This window comes from Apteryx mantelli, chromosome 26 (genome assembly GCF_036417845.1).
Source record: "Apteryx mantelli isolate bAptMan1 chromosome 26, bAptMan1.hap1, whole genome shotgun sequence".
NCBI lineage: Eukaryota > Metazoa > Chordata > Aves > Apterygiformes > Apterygidae > Apteryx > Apteryx mantelli.
The window spans coordinates 72,275-85,777 of NC_090003.1; the positions used below are offsets into that span (position 1 = coordinate 72,275).

Here is a 13,503-nt window from a genome sequence, read left to right on the forward strand (position 1 = left end):
TTATGAGAGGCACTTCTCAGCTGTGGAAGCAAAAAGCCAAGAGAGGCATGGAAAGTCTACATCCAGCAAAGATAACAAAAGGGAAGTAAGTTTACAATTTAAGTCACAGACAAGCGAGTGCTGAAGGGAAAACATCCCCTGCTACATGATCTCTATTTAAGGCCTTCTCATGAACACCATCATTTAATCCCTAGTCATATTGTCATTTTAAATAGCTCCTTCAAAACTCCTTTTCTGAACTTGCTCAGGTAGTGCTCCTTGAGATCATGATGAGAGCTCACACTAAATCATTCCGCAATGTACCTTTCCTAAATTCCTCCCTGAAGCTGCCTATTAAACATGTAGAGGTGAAATAGCATTTACCCAGTGATTACTGTTCCCTTTTGCTTTTATTTAGGGTGCAGTGTTTCATGGATTCTTGGTCATTAGAAATCATCAACCTGTTGACTCTGCAAGTACTCACCATGCTAGAAAATCCTGTTTCTTCATTATGCCATGCAAAGTCTGACTGGATATTGCTTTGACCTGAAAAACAAGAAGCATAAAGTAGCTTTGTAGCCAAACCTTGGGTAGAAGACTATACCTGTGGCAGGAAAAGATGCATATCTAGCAATCGGAAATTATGTTTAAAATATATACTTTCTTGGGAGGATCCTATAAGCCAGGCCAGCTCAAAAGAGGTGAATTTAATCAGAAAACACTTGTCCTAGATGTGGCATTGTCAATCTTGAGAATTCAAAATTAATGAAAGCCAGAAAGGATCTTAAAATAGCAGCAACTATGCATAAGAACCTAGGAAATGGACAACGGAAGCAAGAGGCAGTGAGGAAAAAAAAAAAAATCAATATCCAGAAGACTTAAAGATGCTAAGAAGTGTTTAAATACATTAGGATAAATTTAAAAAAAATCTGTAACGGTCAGATTGTCTATTACTACATTAACAGGGTACAATCTGTCAATAGTAATACAGAAAAGATAAATATTTCTCATAGCTATTTCTGCTCTGGACTGCAAGGCGATGTATATCATATAACACCAATAACTCACATCATTGATGTTTAAATAGTACCAAAGTGAGATATTAGTGAATCAGCACCCCAGAATCCTACGAAATGTCTGAAGATCCATTTGTTAACACTGATTTTCTGCAAAAACAAGCATTTGCCACCTACACATTACCTGGCAGACCATTCCAGCACACCATCACCAAACCACCCAATTTCCCAGGAAGTTGCAAGCACCAACATTTTCACCAAAGACCTTAAGAGATGTTATCGGTACTGCACATGGTCAAACATGCACCATGACCATTGAATGATCAAAGCATCTATGTCAAGGGTTGCAGAGTTTTGTTCACGGATGAACAGTGGCTTGGGAGGAGATGGGGTGGGGAGAATGTTGGGCTGCAAGACAAAATTCAGGAACAGTGGAATAGGGTTATGTTCAGGAGATGCAACATGACAGATCATACAAATATAACACCTCAACAGATACTGTTCGACAGCATGCTTGGTTTAAGGATCAGCCACAGCATAGCACAGCTAAGTGCTCTGATGACGTGACATCTCCACAGTTGGCCCTGGCCCTGCAATCATTTCTGTGGGAAGTAATAGGGGCAAGGGACTAGTTCGGAGAGGGTGTGCAGTACACAGCTGACAGCTATTCCTGGGTCCAGCTGCAGTTCCTTCAGCACTGTGCCATTCAGCTGCTTCCCCACACAATCAGACAAGATCCTGTCAGTGGAGCAGCCTTGAGAATCAGCTACTCCTGCTGAGAATGGTCACTATTAAAACTCCTTTGCAGGCCACAGGTGCCCCATACATTGGGAAACTCTTCTTAAGATATCTTTCTTTCCTATGGCTGCTTGGGATTGACAAACCATGCATCCCTGAGTCTAAGTCCCCTGAAACTAGAGCACAGCGACCACACTCCAGCAACACGGAGCTCAATAAAAGCAGAAACCATGGGTACTTTCACCACAATAAGCAGGAGAGCAACAGAACTAATGAAGCCCTGCTTCCCACAGATTTCTGTCTTGGGGTTGATTTCCCTGGCATCTAGCATCTGATGATGCACAAACTCAGACTGGAGCCTTTGCTGTGCTGTAGCTGAGGCCTTCAGCGTGCCTCTCCCCACATGGCCTCTCCCAGCTGTCAAAAATGACCACAGCCTGTACCTTGCTATTGGGGTCTCTCTCCTCCAAGTAGCCGCGTACTGCCACAAAGATTGCAGGATCTGAATGTCTCTCAGCCTTTTGTCCCACTCTAGCCGAAACAGGCCAATGGAATCAAAACTACCTGAGGAGGACAGCATGATCATACAAACCTTGTTTTCTTAAGAAAGAAGGCTAAAAAACATGGGCAGAAGAAGCACCCATGGCTGTCTTTTGTCTAACAGTGTAATGGTTAGATGAAGTGAGCAATGTTCCAGGACGTGAGCAAGCTCATTCGCTTCCCAATAACAGCAGACTCATGAAGTCAGAAACTGTTTTTACTTCTCACTGCACTGAAGCAGACCAAAATAGTGTTGAAGAGCAAGTAAAATTTCATTACAATAATAATATATTTAGATATTCTCCGGAATCAAAACATTTCAATAAAAGTAATAGTTTAAATCTTATGTTCACTACAGTTTTTAAATGTAGAGCAAATTTTAAAATCTCATAATTGTATTTTTTCAGGCTATTGAACAATTATGTTAAATTTTCTTATTAAAGTTTGTGATGCCTCCTTCCATCAAATTCAGCTCCTTATACACAGCCTCACAGCTCAGAAATTCACAGACATCCATCATAAAAAGGATCTGATCTTTAAAACCATTTCTACTGATGCTTAAACAACTGAAACATGCTTTAGAATCAGGAGTGGCTCTCACACTGAGTGGATCTGGTTTAGATTAGCTGCCTTGGCTTCTCAGGAAAAGGTTATTGCAGCCACGGGGTGGGGAGAAGATCTCTCAAGTCTTTGGAGACAATAGCCAGGAAATAGCTACACTACCTGTAAATATGCACCACAGAGAATTGTTTACTAAACTATGAATACTTTTAAGAGTCACAGAGAGCTTGGGAGGTCTTGTGAGAAGGTGAGATGGAGAGACAAGTAACCTGTGAATTATGGCCTCCAACTGGAACTTCTCTCCTAATAAAGAAAACACTGTCACATCATTAATATCAGAACTCAAAAAAAAAAAAGCAATTTGCATTTCAAAATGTTTGGATTAAGAAAACGCAATAGTAGCTTTATGCATTAGGGACAAAATTAGAAGATGGCGTTTTAGATGGTAAATTTGCCTTTTTACCCCACCTAACTTATTGAAAAATCTGCAAACCTTTTCAATATAAAAATAGAACATTCTGGAAAAGCTTGATAATCGTTACTTTACATATGAAAAGTGTTTCTATTCCATTCTTCGAGATTTTATCACGCAAACCATGCAAAAGTGGGTCATTGAACCTCTCAGAAGGCTTAACACAACTTCTGCCATGTCTGCTTAGGCAAATATTCTGATACTTGTCACTAGCTCAAATTCAGTCTAGTTCCTGGGTTAGGAAACAGGTCACAGTATGTCAGGTTTACCATTTTGTTGTGAAACTTCAGTGTGTTTTCCCTATGAAGGACACATGAAATTTCTAGGCCAGCTGCTTTCACTGGTACCATAGTTTACACTCTACTGCTATAGAATTCCCACAGATACTTCTTTTTTGAAGAGAGAGCAGTTAGTTTTTCTAGCCTGGGCTGGAAAAAAAAAAATCTCTTTTTTTAAATTTATTTAGTCACAAGCACTGAAAAATGATTTGGTTCTTTAATTGTTTAGGGTACCCCGAATGATTTCTCTGATCAAGCCTAAAAGAAGTGTTGAATTTTCATTTCACTATTATGTATGAACTTCAACTGAGGCTGTGTAGAAAGTGTCACAGTTCCGGTATTTGAGATCTAAGAGTATTTTAAGTCTTCTTTAATGTTGCAAGCTCATCAGATTTAAAACACATTTCTATGTTTATAAAACAGTTGAGCTGACCTAACACAAATGAATGCGTTGAAAGCCACAGGAAACTGAAGCACTACCAATTATGTGCAATTGAATACCATTTTTCACAGAGACAATACAAGATGCTGATGAAATGCAGATATTCACTTATGGAACTATTTGCTGGCTGGAGAGTTACAAGCTTTCACTTCAGGCTGAAGCCATCTGCCAGCTGACCTGCTGCTGGCTAAGAATGATTCAAGAAATAACCACGCTGACGCCCCTGCTTTCCCGGTTCTGCAGCTCGTGATTCACGCTTGCACCCCCCACCGCCAGGCAGGCACCCCAGGGGCCTCCACTTGGAGCTCTGATACGCGCTGCTCCATGGTTCCTCTCCTTTCATTCAAAGCAGCACCATGCCCAGAGTGCCTCAGGTAATCTCAGTTTCAGCAACAACCTCTTTTAGTTAACAAAGAAGAGTGAGGAAGCATTAGCAAAAAATATCTTCCAATTTGGATCTGGAGGAGTGGAGTGTATCTGCTGACTAACAGCAGGGAAGGGAAGGCAGCTGGCATCTCTCTGAGGGAGGAGACACGTTCCTGAGTGATGCTGTGGGCAGTACAGGAAAAGCTGTCATCTTAAACAGCAGCACATTGCCTGTCAGGGCTTCAACACCCACAGCTCCCAGAGCATCAAATGCTTCTTTCCCTCCTGGCTAATATGCATCTTGAATATGATGAGCTTGCAACACTAAAGAAGTATGACTAGATCTCTGTGTTTGGCTAAAAGTGTTAAATACTGACTGAAAAACTGATAGTATCTGAGGAGTCCTGAGGAGGAGAATCCAGCTTACATAAGACCATTTGTAATAAAGTAACCTTCTATGAAAGAAAAAGCCAAATGCACCTGATACTCCATTTTCCAAGATCCCCTCACGCTGCTGAGGTAGGAGAAAGTATTCTAAAACATCACCGAGCTTCATGTGTTCCCAGACTCACTGGCACTTCAGTCCTCTACTAGTGGTGGAGGAGGGCAGAAATACAGCCCCCAGGAAAAGACATGCAAATTCATAGCATAGAACACAGCAGTTCTGAGACTTTTTCCACTGCATTTCCCAAAGAAATTTTTACACGCTGAAGATTCATGGATCTCTTCAGGCTTTCTGGGGTCAAAGGCAAGGAAGTTCCCAGGAGCAGAACATCCCAGTTCTGTAAACAACTGCATAAAGGGTCCAGGATTTTTGATTCTCTTCCTTGCTTACAGACAGCCAACACTACCCCATCTTATCTGCCTGCTTGACTGCAAATTTGCTTACTGACTGCTAGCCCCTCAAGTGCTCCATAAGTCTCCAAACACCATCTACCCTTCACCTCATGCCACTACTATATGCATCCTCATCACATAGCAGCATGACTCATTGTCTGTCCATAGAGATCCTGGCCCAGACAGCTGCTGATCAGGATGTGGAGGAATCTGTAAAAAATGGAAGAGGCCCACAGGGTAGGACAGAAGGACATTGACTGATCCGTGAGTCAGAATGCAAGGCAGAAATGAAAGACATTGTCAACAGCATGCAAGCAAAGAGCCTGGAAGTAACAGGGAGCCTAATTGTTAGACACCTACAGAATCGTGAGTCAAGGTAAAACCTCTCCATAGCAGTTGCCAAAAAAATTCTCTCACCGCATGCTCCAAAGTACGGAGTACCACTGTGTGGTATTTACAACAGTACTGCTGCCACAGCTGGCGAGAACAGCTTTTTGACACTGCCATACAAAATGGGGGCTCCAGGGAATCTTTTCTGATTATTAGTTATGCTAGAACAGACTGGACCTTTGTCTTTCTGTTAGTTTTTGCGTCAATTCCATGGGTCACCAGCCAGAAAACCCAACATGAAATGCAGCCTAGTGTTTTGTTAATAATATACTCTGTGTTTGCTCATGCTCTTTAATCACATGGTTTTCGCTCTGTGGAACATCCTGTCTCTCTGGCCTAAACCAGTTTGGAGGTAAAGATGCTTTGGACTCAATCCAGACTACATACGTACTTTTTTGTCTTGCTCTGGAAATTGTCTGTCAATTTTAAACCAGTCAGTAGAGTTCATATTGCCCTATTTTCCTGAAGAATAAAATACACCTGCCTATAAGACATACACACAGATGCCTCCCCCTTCCAAAGGGAAACCCTCCACCTCTCCAAGGACAAAATAAAATTGGAGGGGAAAAGTTAGTATACTGACACATTTGTTAGGAAACTTCTCATAAGAAGCTGTTCATGTATGGCCACTGCTATGTTTCTTATACGCCATCAAACATGGTAAATGTTTATTTTTCTGTATTTTCATGCTAATGTCACAGCATTACTGTTTTAGACTCAAGTGTGTGGGGGGGTTCTGTTTCTGTGGGAGAGTTTTTGTTTTGTTTTGTTTTAAACGCACAGAGTCGTGGATCCCATATTAAATTACAATCTCAAGAAGAAACTCTTACTGTTTTTGTACTTTCGAATACTAACAACTACTAAATACTGCTCCAAATCGCTCACACTGTGGCTAGAACATATCATAAGCAAACTTTCCACTAAACTACTAACACTAAAAATTAACAGATAACGGTCACAAAAATTCTGGGTTCTGCCACTCCTGCCTCCTGAACCATGCAACACCTGTACAACATGCACAATGGCCACTAGAGCAGAGATTATTCCAACAACAGCAAATCATCTAGCTGATTCATGTTTTCACAAGTTGAATAACAGGATTTTTTCAGTCACTTTTCTTTGATTTCTATCACATCGCTCAAAGATTACAGTGTTTCACTGCTCCCCCCCCGCCCCCGATTTACATAGTACCCAACAGATAAGTTACTAAAACTGTCTGCATATATTTAAAAAAAAGCTCTTCAGTATTTCCAGATCCCCCCAAAAAGGAAAAAATCTGCACAATTCAAAAGCTATACTATTAATGCACAGTTACATTTTATAATAACATCCAGTAAATGAATGTATCAAATGCAGTATTGAACGAAAACCACATACTCTTTATAACAAAGAAATACAGTAGTGCAAAGGAACTAGGACTGACCGAATGTCAGGAATTTACAATAAAACATTTCACAGGGATATTTTAATTAATCTTAAGAGAACTATTCTGAAATTAAGCTAATAAATTATTAGATAATTAGCAAATGATTGCAAAATTAACTGCCCACTCAAAGACTAAGTGCTGTCATTTGGGATGTTTAGCCCTGTTCTCAACAGACAAGCAAGAGTTTGATTCCTGTCTTACAGGCCATACTCATGTTAGTCTTCACTGTGGAGCACTGACAAAAGTCTCTACTCTCGTGTTGGTCATTAGCCATAAAATGGCAAAGCTTCTTATTGCTGGAGCTCCCCTAGTAAACAGGATTATTGGTTTTAATTAGTTCATCACAAAATAGCTTGAATTTGCACCTTTGTCAGGGCATAAGCACAGAATTCTAATAATAGGCTACTAATCCTACACAAAAAAATAATTAAACGTTTGATTAATGATGTTCTGAGCATATAATTCTCTATTTACTGTAGGGAACACTATTTCTTATACACATTAAAAAAGTTAATGCCCCAGAGATGGAACACTTTTATTACACCGATGAATTTTCATATCTTGGAATTTCTTTTTATGGATTACGGAAGAATTACATGTAAAATATTTAGATGACTACTACTCTTCCGACTACAAACTCACAACAGAAATCTCTGCCCCCACTCCACCTCAGGAATACCACCTTTTTCTGCCAACATGTATGACAGTCCTAAGAGCTACTGCATGTGCACCATTCAGAAAAGAGTGACTAGCAGCTGGGTGGGAACAGATCATAGGTTGTGCATTGCTACAGCTGGTTCTGCCTGTGAGTGTGAAGAGCATGCACATTACCACACGGCACAAGAGAAAAACTACTAAGATCTCTACTGCTACACATTGACAGTGAGTTCTGACTCTGGACACAACCTACTGACTACACCCTTCACAGTTTTTCACTGAGGCTCAGTCTCACGAGGTGTGGAGAACAACGGGACTACATGCACAAGTGCACAAGCAGATTGTTAGCATCATGCTCCGAACTTGAAGAATTGAGCCCTGAAGTTCTGCACACACACAGTTGCCAGGCTTCCTCCAGAAGCAGCCATCCAGCACACCCACAATTTTTTTTTTCAGTCTTGATATTTTATTTTTTGTTCAGATGCCTAGAAAGTTCACAGTTGAAATCCCTGTGTGCAATACAACAAAATCTATTTCACTACAAGAATGCAAAACAAAAAAACACTTTTAATCAGGTCACTGTGACCCTTTGTTTATTGGTCTATACACCTCAATTACAGTACAGCCCAGTGCAGTGGCCAGTTTTTGAGAGCTGGGAGCTCACTTAACGGCTAAATGACTTTGTAAATAACTCCTCACTAACCCAAGAAAAGCATTTTACTCAGGTGACTATATCACACTGCCTGACCCAAGTGCAACCCCATGCACAATACATCCAGTAAGAATGCAGCTGCCCAAATGCTGGGGGGGTAGTGAAAAGGAACCTGCTGACCGCATGGCAGCCCTCCTACGGACATTTGTGGCACTTATATGTGCTCGCTATTAATTGATGCTATTCTAATTGGCATGACCGGATATGACTGAGCAACTCTTGTTAGCTCTGTGTGTATTTGCAAATCCTGACCCTGTGAAGCGCAGCAACTACGCAGGGCTTTTTGACACACATACTTTGCTGTAGGGAGGCATGAATAGCCTTTATTAGAGTGGGGTATAAAGATATGTTTGGACATCCCTCCTGACCACATAATTTTGTTCTGCTGATGCTGCACTTAGATCAGTTTGATTTTGTAACCTGACTTCTACCTGGCCTGCCCTCACAGGAAAAGGATGCTCTTTTGACCAGTGAGGAAATACTGAGTTCGTCGTGCACAGTTTGTTATACTACTATGTTAGTAGAAATGTGAATGCCTTCTTCTCATCTGAAGAAATAATAGCACAATACTTTAGTCCATAAGGCATATTTTAGGCTTGCATAAAGCCTCCTGTAACGTGTATAAATTGCTATTCTCTTTCAGAACTGCAGAAGAAAGAACAGGGAAATGGCTTTGTTAACACTTCCACAAAAAAGCAAAACAGAGATCCTAGAGACAGCACAAAGCAGATGTTTCTGATAAGAGGCAGAATATATGTGTATATGACTAAAATGCTGAAGACTGTGAAAAAGCCAGGAGAAAGAATAAATGTTAAATTTCACATGACGAAATCTGTTTGGGCTTGTACATACCTTCTATTCTCTCCAGGACAAGAGGAGCAAGGGGACAGTTCCTCTGTCTTTCATTTCCTTGTCTTCACAGTTCCACTTGCCAAACTCCCTCCCTCTATACTTCCCAATACCTGTTCTTTCCCTCCAGCAGCTCTCTAGCTTTAAGGGTCTTGTGCAGCACGACTTGTGTCTGTGCTGCATCCTGCCTTATGTTTTTAAACTCTAGAAGGTTTCTACAACTCCACTTTAAAAGCAAAACACACACACATTAGTCACACGCTTGTGTACAGTAAACTTTCTTAAGTAACAAAACTTGTCTGACAGGTAGATCCTGAAAAAGAAAATTCTTAGAATTTAAATCCTATGAAAACCAATGTGATACTCTGCTATGATCTGATATCACAGAGACCTAGAGTTTTACATGATCATTTCTAAAGTAAAAGAGTGAGTATGAGCTGGATAAAATCCTCAGGAAGAAGCCCAGACACTGTTTATAGATTTCAAATGACAGAAAAATCACCTTGTAGTAAGAAGTACTAGTAACAAAACATCTTCATTTATTTTAAGTACTGTGCCTTCCAGTTTAAGACCTGTTTAGAACTACAGAATGAAATATTTTTCTTCATGGAAAAGGTGTTTTGTTTTTTTATTTTTAATATCCAATCTTTGGCCCTGAGAGTTTCCACATAATTTTCCTGGAAAGGTTGAAGACAGTCCAAAGACACAGTGAAAGAAAAAATGGTGCATCTAAAAATACCTGGGGTCTGTCCTATGATGGTGTTTATTTAGAGAAGCAGAAACATATTAAACAAATACCAGCTTTAAAATTCTCCTAAGAGAATTAAGATAAGTCTAAACAAACCAATGCCAAAGTTCTGTTACATGTCTGAAAACTGAGAGTTGGATGAACTCCAGAAGGACTGAGTGAATTTAAACAGGCAGTATGTGTCATAAATGGTACTTCTGGAAAAGAACTGTTTTGCTTGTCAACAGGACGCCAATAAATTTCCCCAAGAGTAAGGGAGTTCCACAACAGTTTTAACAATCCGCCTGCATAGTCTTCTATTAAAATCTGAGAAGTTAAAATAATCTTTTGGAGATGAAAGACTAAAGCACAGACAGTATATATTGGAAACAAGTAGGGAAAAGACATGTGAGCAAAAGCACTGAACATGACCTGCAGTGCTACACACACACAAGGATCACACATAGATGGACAACCCCAGACAGCATTCATATATGACTAGTATGAGAAGCAAAGAGGCTATTTCCCCAAAGGCACAAGAGGACAAAATTTTTTCAATATCTTCACGTGAGATGACTCTTCTCTGGTATTCTACCCCCGAAAGTCAATTCACTCTTTTTTTCTGACTTTGGAAAACATTTTCTGTTTATAAATAGTTACCCAAAAATAGAACAATACAGATAGGAAAGCTGTTCAAACCTACCTGATAGTTATATTATTAGAAACAAACCTTGGAAAGCTCTGGAAAAATTTAATGCAACTGAAGTGTTAAAATCAAACAGATAGAAAATGAGGCAAATATACATGGTTAAATTTGTCACATGACAATACATAAAAGAGCAAGATACTGTTCTGCCTGGTTTCATTGCTTCTGCTACAGAGCTAGCTTCTCCATTACGTGAACTGTGGTCAAAACAAGAGGGAGTAGCAGCTTATAAACTTAAAATGGTTTTAAATTACTAGAACAGAAGAAGCATCAATCAGTACTTGGCATTCATTGGCAATACCAACTCCTCTCATACTCCTCCATCCACACAAGCAACACAGGATTTTCATGCCCAGCCCTGATGAAATTCTACCTCAGGAATTACGTAGCTTGCTACAAAGAAGAAAAACACGCAAGAGCAACTTTGTCCTGTCTGTGCTTCCAGCGAAGCCAGCCCTAGGCTATAACATTCTCTGTTAGGAGTTAGACAGCTCAAACAGTTGAGCTGTTTAGACTCTTTGTCTTTTAAAACTACATAATGATCCATTTTAAGCAGTAGAGCAGAAGTAATAGGTAGTATGATTTTTTGCTTGCTTGCTTGTTTGTTTGTTTTTAAAGACTTTCCACTTAATATACTTATCAAAACCTCTTAATTAACAATCCAACAAGCCCATCTCAAAGATTTACTAACAGTAACAAAAAACCAAGGAGAGCTCACTATGGCACTGATTATGGTGGCAAGTGTGAGAAAGCCACAAATCTTAAAGATGATGAGTTTCAATGAGAGCTCAGTAATTTAGACTGCTGCCTGAACTACAGCTCTTGAAGTTCATCTTCATTCAAACAGAGACTCACAAAACAGAAGACATGAAAATTTCTTCAGGTAAAAGTCAGTAGAATTTAGAGATCTGTAAGGCATCTCCCAGGTAGTTTATAGATGACCATGTGACAAAGACAGAACTGATCCACAAAATGTTATGAACACCACAGTGTAACAACTTAATGAATGCCGGACTGAAAAGACATCATTGCATACTGTGTTATAAAAGAATTTCTTGCATGACTAACGGGAACTCATTTACCTTGGGTGGTGCCAGAAGAATAAATGGAAGAGCAACATGTTTGAAAAATGGGGGAAGTACCAGTTTTAAAGCCCTTAATTTTTCTCACAGAGAAGTTGCAAGCTTGCCTTGCCAGGCTAAGAACTTTGCAGATCAAAGGGTACGACATTTAAAAGCCCTCTTAGAAAAGACCTTGGGAAATACATACTTGTGAAGACTGTCTAGGACGCAGTCTCAGAGAAAAAGTAAGTGGCTGCAAGAAGAGAGTCCAAAACAACTAGGCCTTTCCCATGTACAAAATGGCAGGCCTCAGCAGTCAGCTGTGTATATATATCACTCATTCTGTTGATTTTAGGACATTTCCCCTAAAATATTCTAATTCTGCATAAATGACATGTGAAGTGAGGACTGTCTGTAGCTAGAACTCAATGGGAAAGATGGCACAATCTGCAGACATGATTGGTCACTAGCTCCTGTAACATCTTAAGGGAAGGATGGTCTGCACAGACCTCATTTCGCTAAGAAATGTTATTGCAAAGATATGTTGGCAGAAAGCTCTACAGAGAGATAATAAGTATACTAATTAGATATGTGCATAAAATGAATCAAGAACTAAAGCAAGCAGAAAAAAATGCAGATAATATTGGAGGGCCCCTCACCTAATATGTAACTGTGTAAACACCACTTCAAGTGTCTTTTTTTGTTTTCCTCTTGATATGAAAGCAATAGCAAAAGCAAACAAAAACACCGCACAAAACAACTCTATCACTGAATAGACTGAGAATATACATAGGTAGAATATACATGTAGCATTTATATAGGTGCTGTAAAGAGGAAAAGGCTTGGGAAGTAAGTAGAGAACTCGGACTTCCGCTTTGTAAGACTGAAAATCTCCCATATTACTGATTGAGACTTCCTCAGACCGATTTAAATCAATAAGATGAACTAGGAATTGGACCACACCACTGCTGGTTTTTAGCCAGGGAGCCCCTGAGGTCAGCACCGAAGCATGATACTCAAATTGGGAGACACTGTTTCTGGGAACCAAGTGACAGGTACAAGACAGATCTTAATGCAGATGATATACTGCTTTTTGCACAAGACCAATATTCTTTAAAAGTAACAGTATTCCAAATGTAGATTTGACTCAGTCTCTGACTGACAAATTAGCAACGGGAAGTCAGAAAAGACTTGCATCTGCAGTTCTAGGGCAGTTAGAGAAGAAAGTAAAACTCCTTATAAATTTAAGTGGGTTAAAATTCCATTAAACATGTAGAATGTCATCCTTATTGAAGTCTAATCTGTTAAAAGCAATTTACTTATCAATCTGTTCTAAAATAAAAAAGCCCACAACAAATAAAGTAGGGCAGCAGATGCATCAGATCGGCAGAACTACCATTAAAATTAACATATTTCCAGACTGTCTCTTTCTGCTTGTAATGTTTACTTACATGTGTAGCAGACAGTATTTTAAAGGCATGAAGAAATGTTCTCATGAACTGTATCTGTAAATACCCAAGGTCACTGGTAGTGCATCAGTACTATCCAGGTCGTCTTCTCCAGGCAGGAGGTTATGCAGGCTCCAGCATTGTGACAGATCATCACAAAGCACAGTTGAAGGATGGCATGAACTAGTGAGCCTGGAACAAGGAAATAGACTACTTGCATCTAAGTTGGATTAACAATAAATTCAAGTCAGTTTATAGTATTTTAGAACCCACTGTTTTATTCATGTCGAGAACCCTT

General features: G+C 39.8%; 1 protein-coding gene across 10 annotated transcripts in view; it reads right to left on the reverse strand.

The window, feature by feature from the left end:
• Positions 1-13,503, reverse strand: part of SLC45A1 (solute carrier family 45 member 1) — a 76,628-nt gene that overhangs the window by 30,688 nt on the left and 32,437 nt on the right. For 4 of the 10 annotated variants that reach the window (XM_013957452.2, XM_013957448.2, XM_067311250.1 and 1 more), the window contains exons 2-3: positions 13,209-13,397; positions 464-525 (exon numbers count right to left, since the gene is read on the reverse strand). The exons of 4 other annotated variants lie outside the window; for them this stretch is intronic. The gene's annotated coding sequence lies outside the window, so the exon portion shown is untranslated. The remainder of the gene's footprint in view (positions 1-463; positions 526-13,208; positions 13,398-13,503) is intronic. 2 more of the 10 variants (XM_067311249.1, XM_013957450.2) reach the window with 1 other exon arrangement.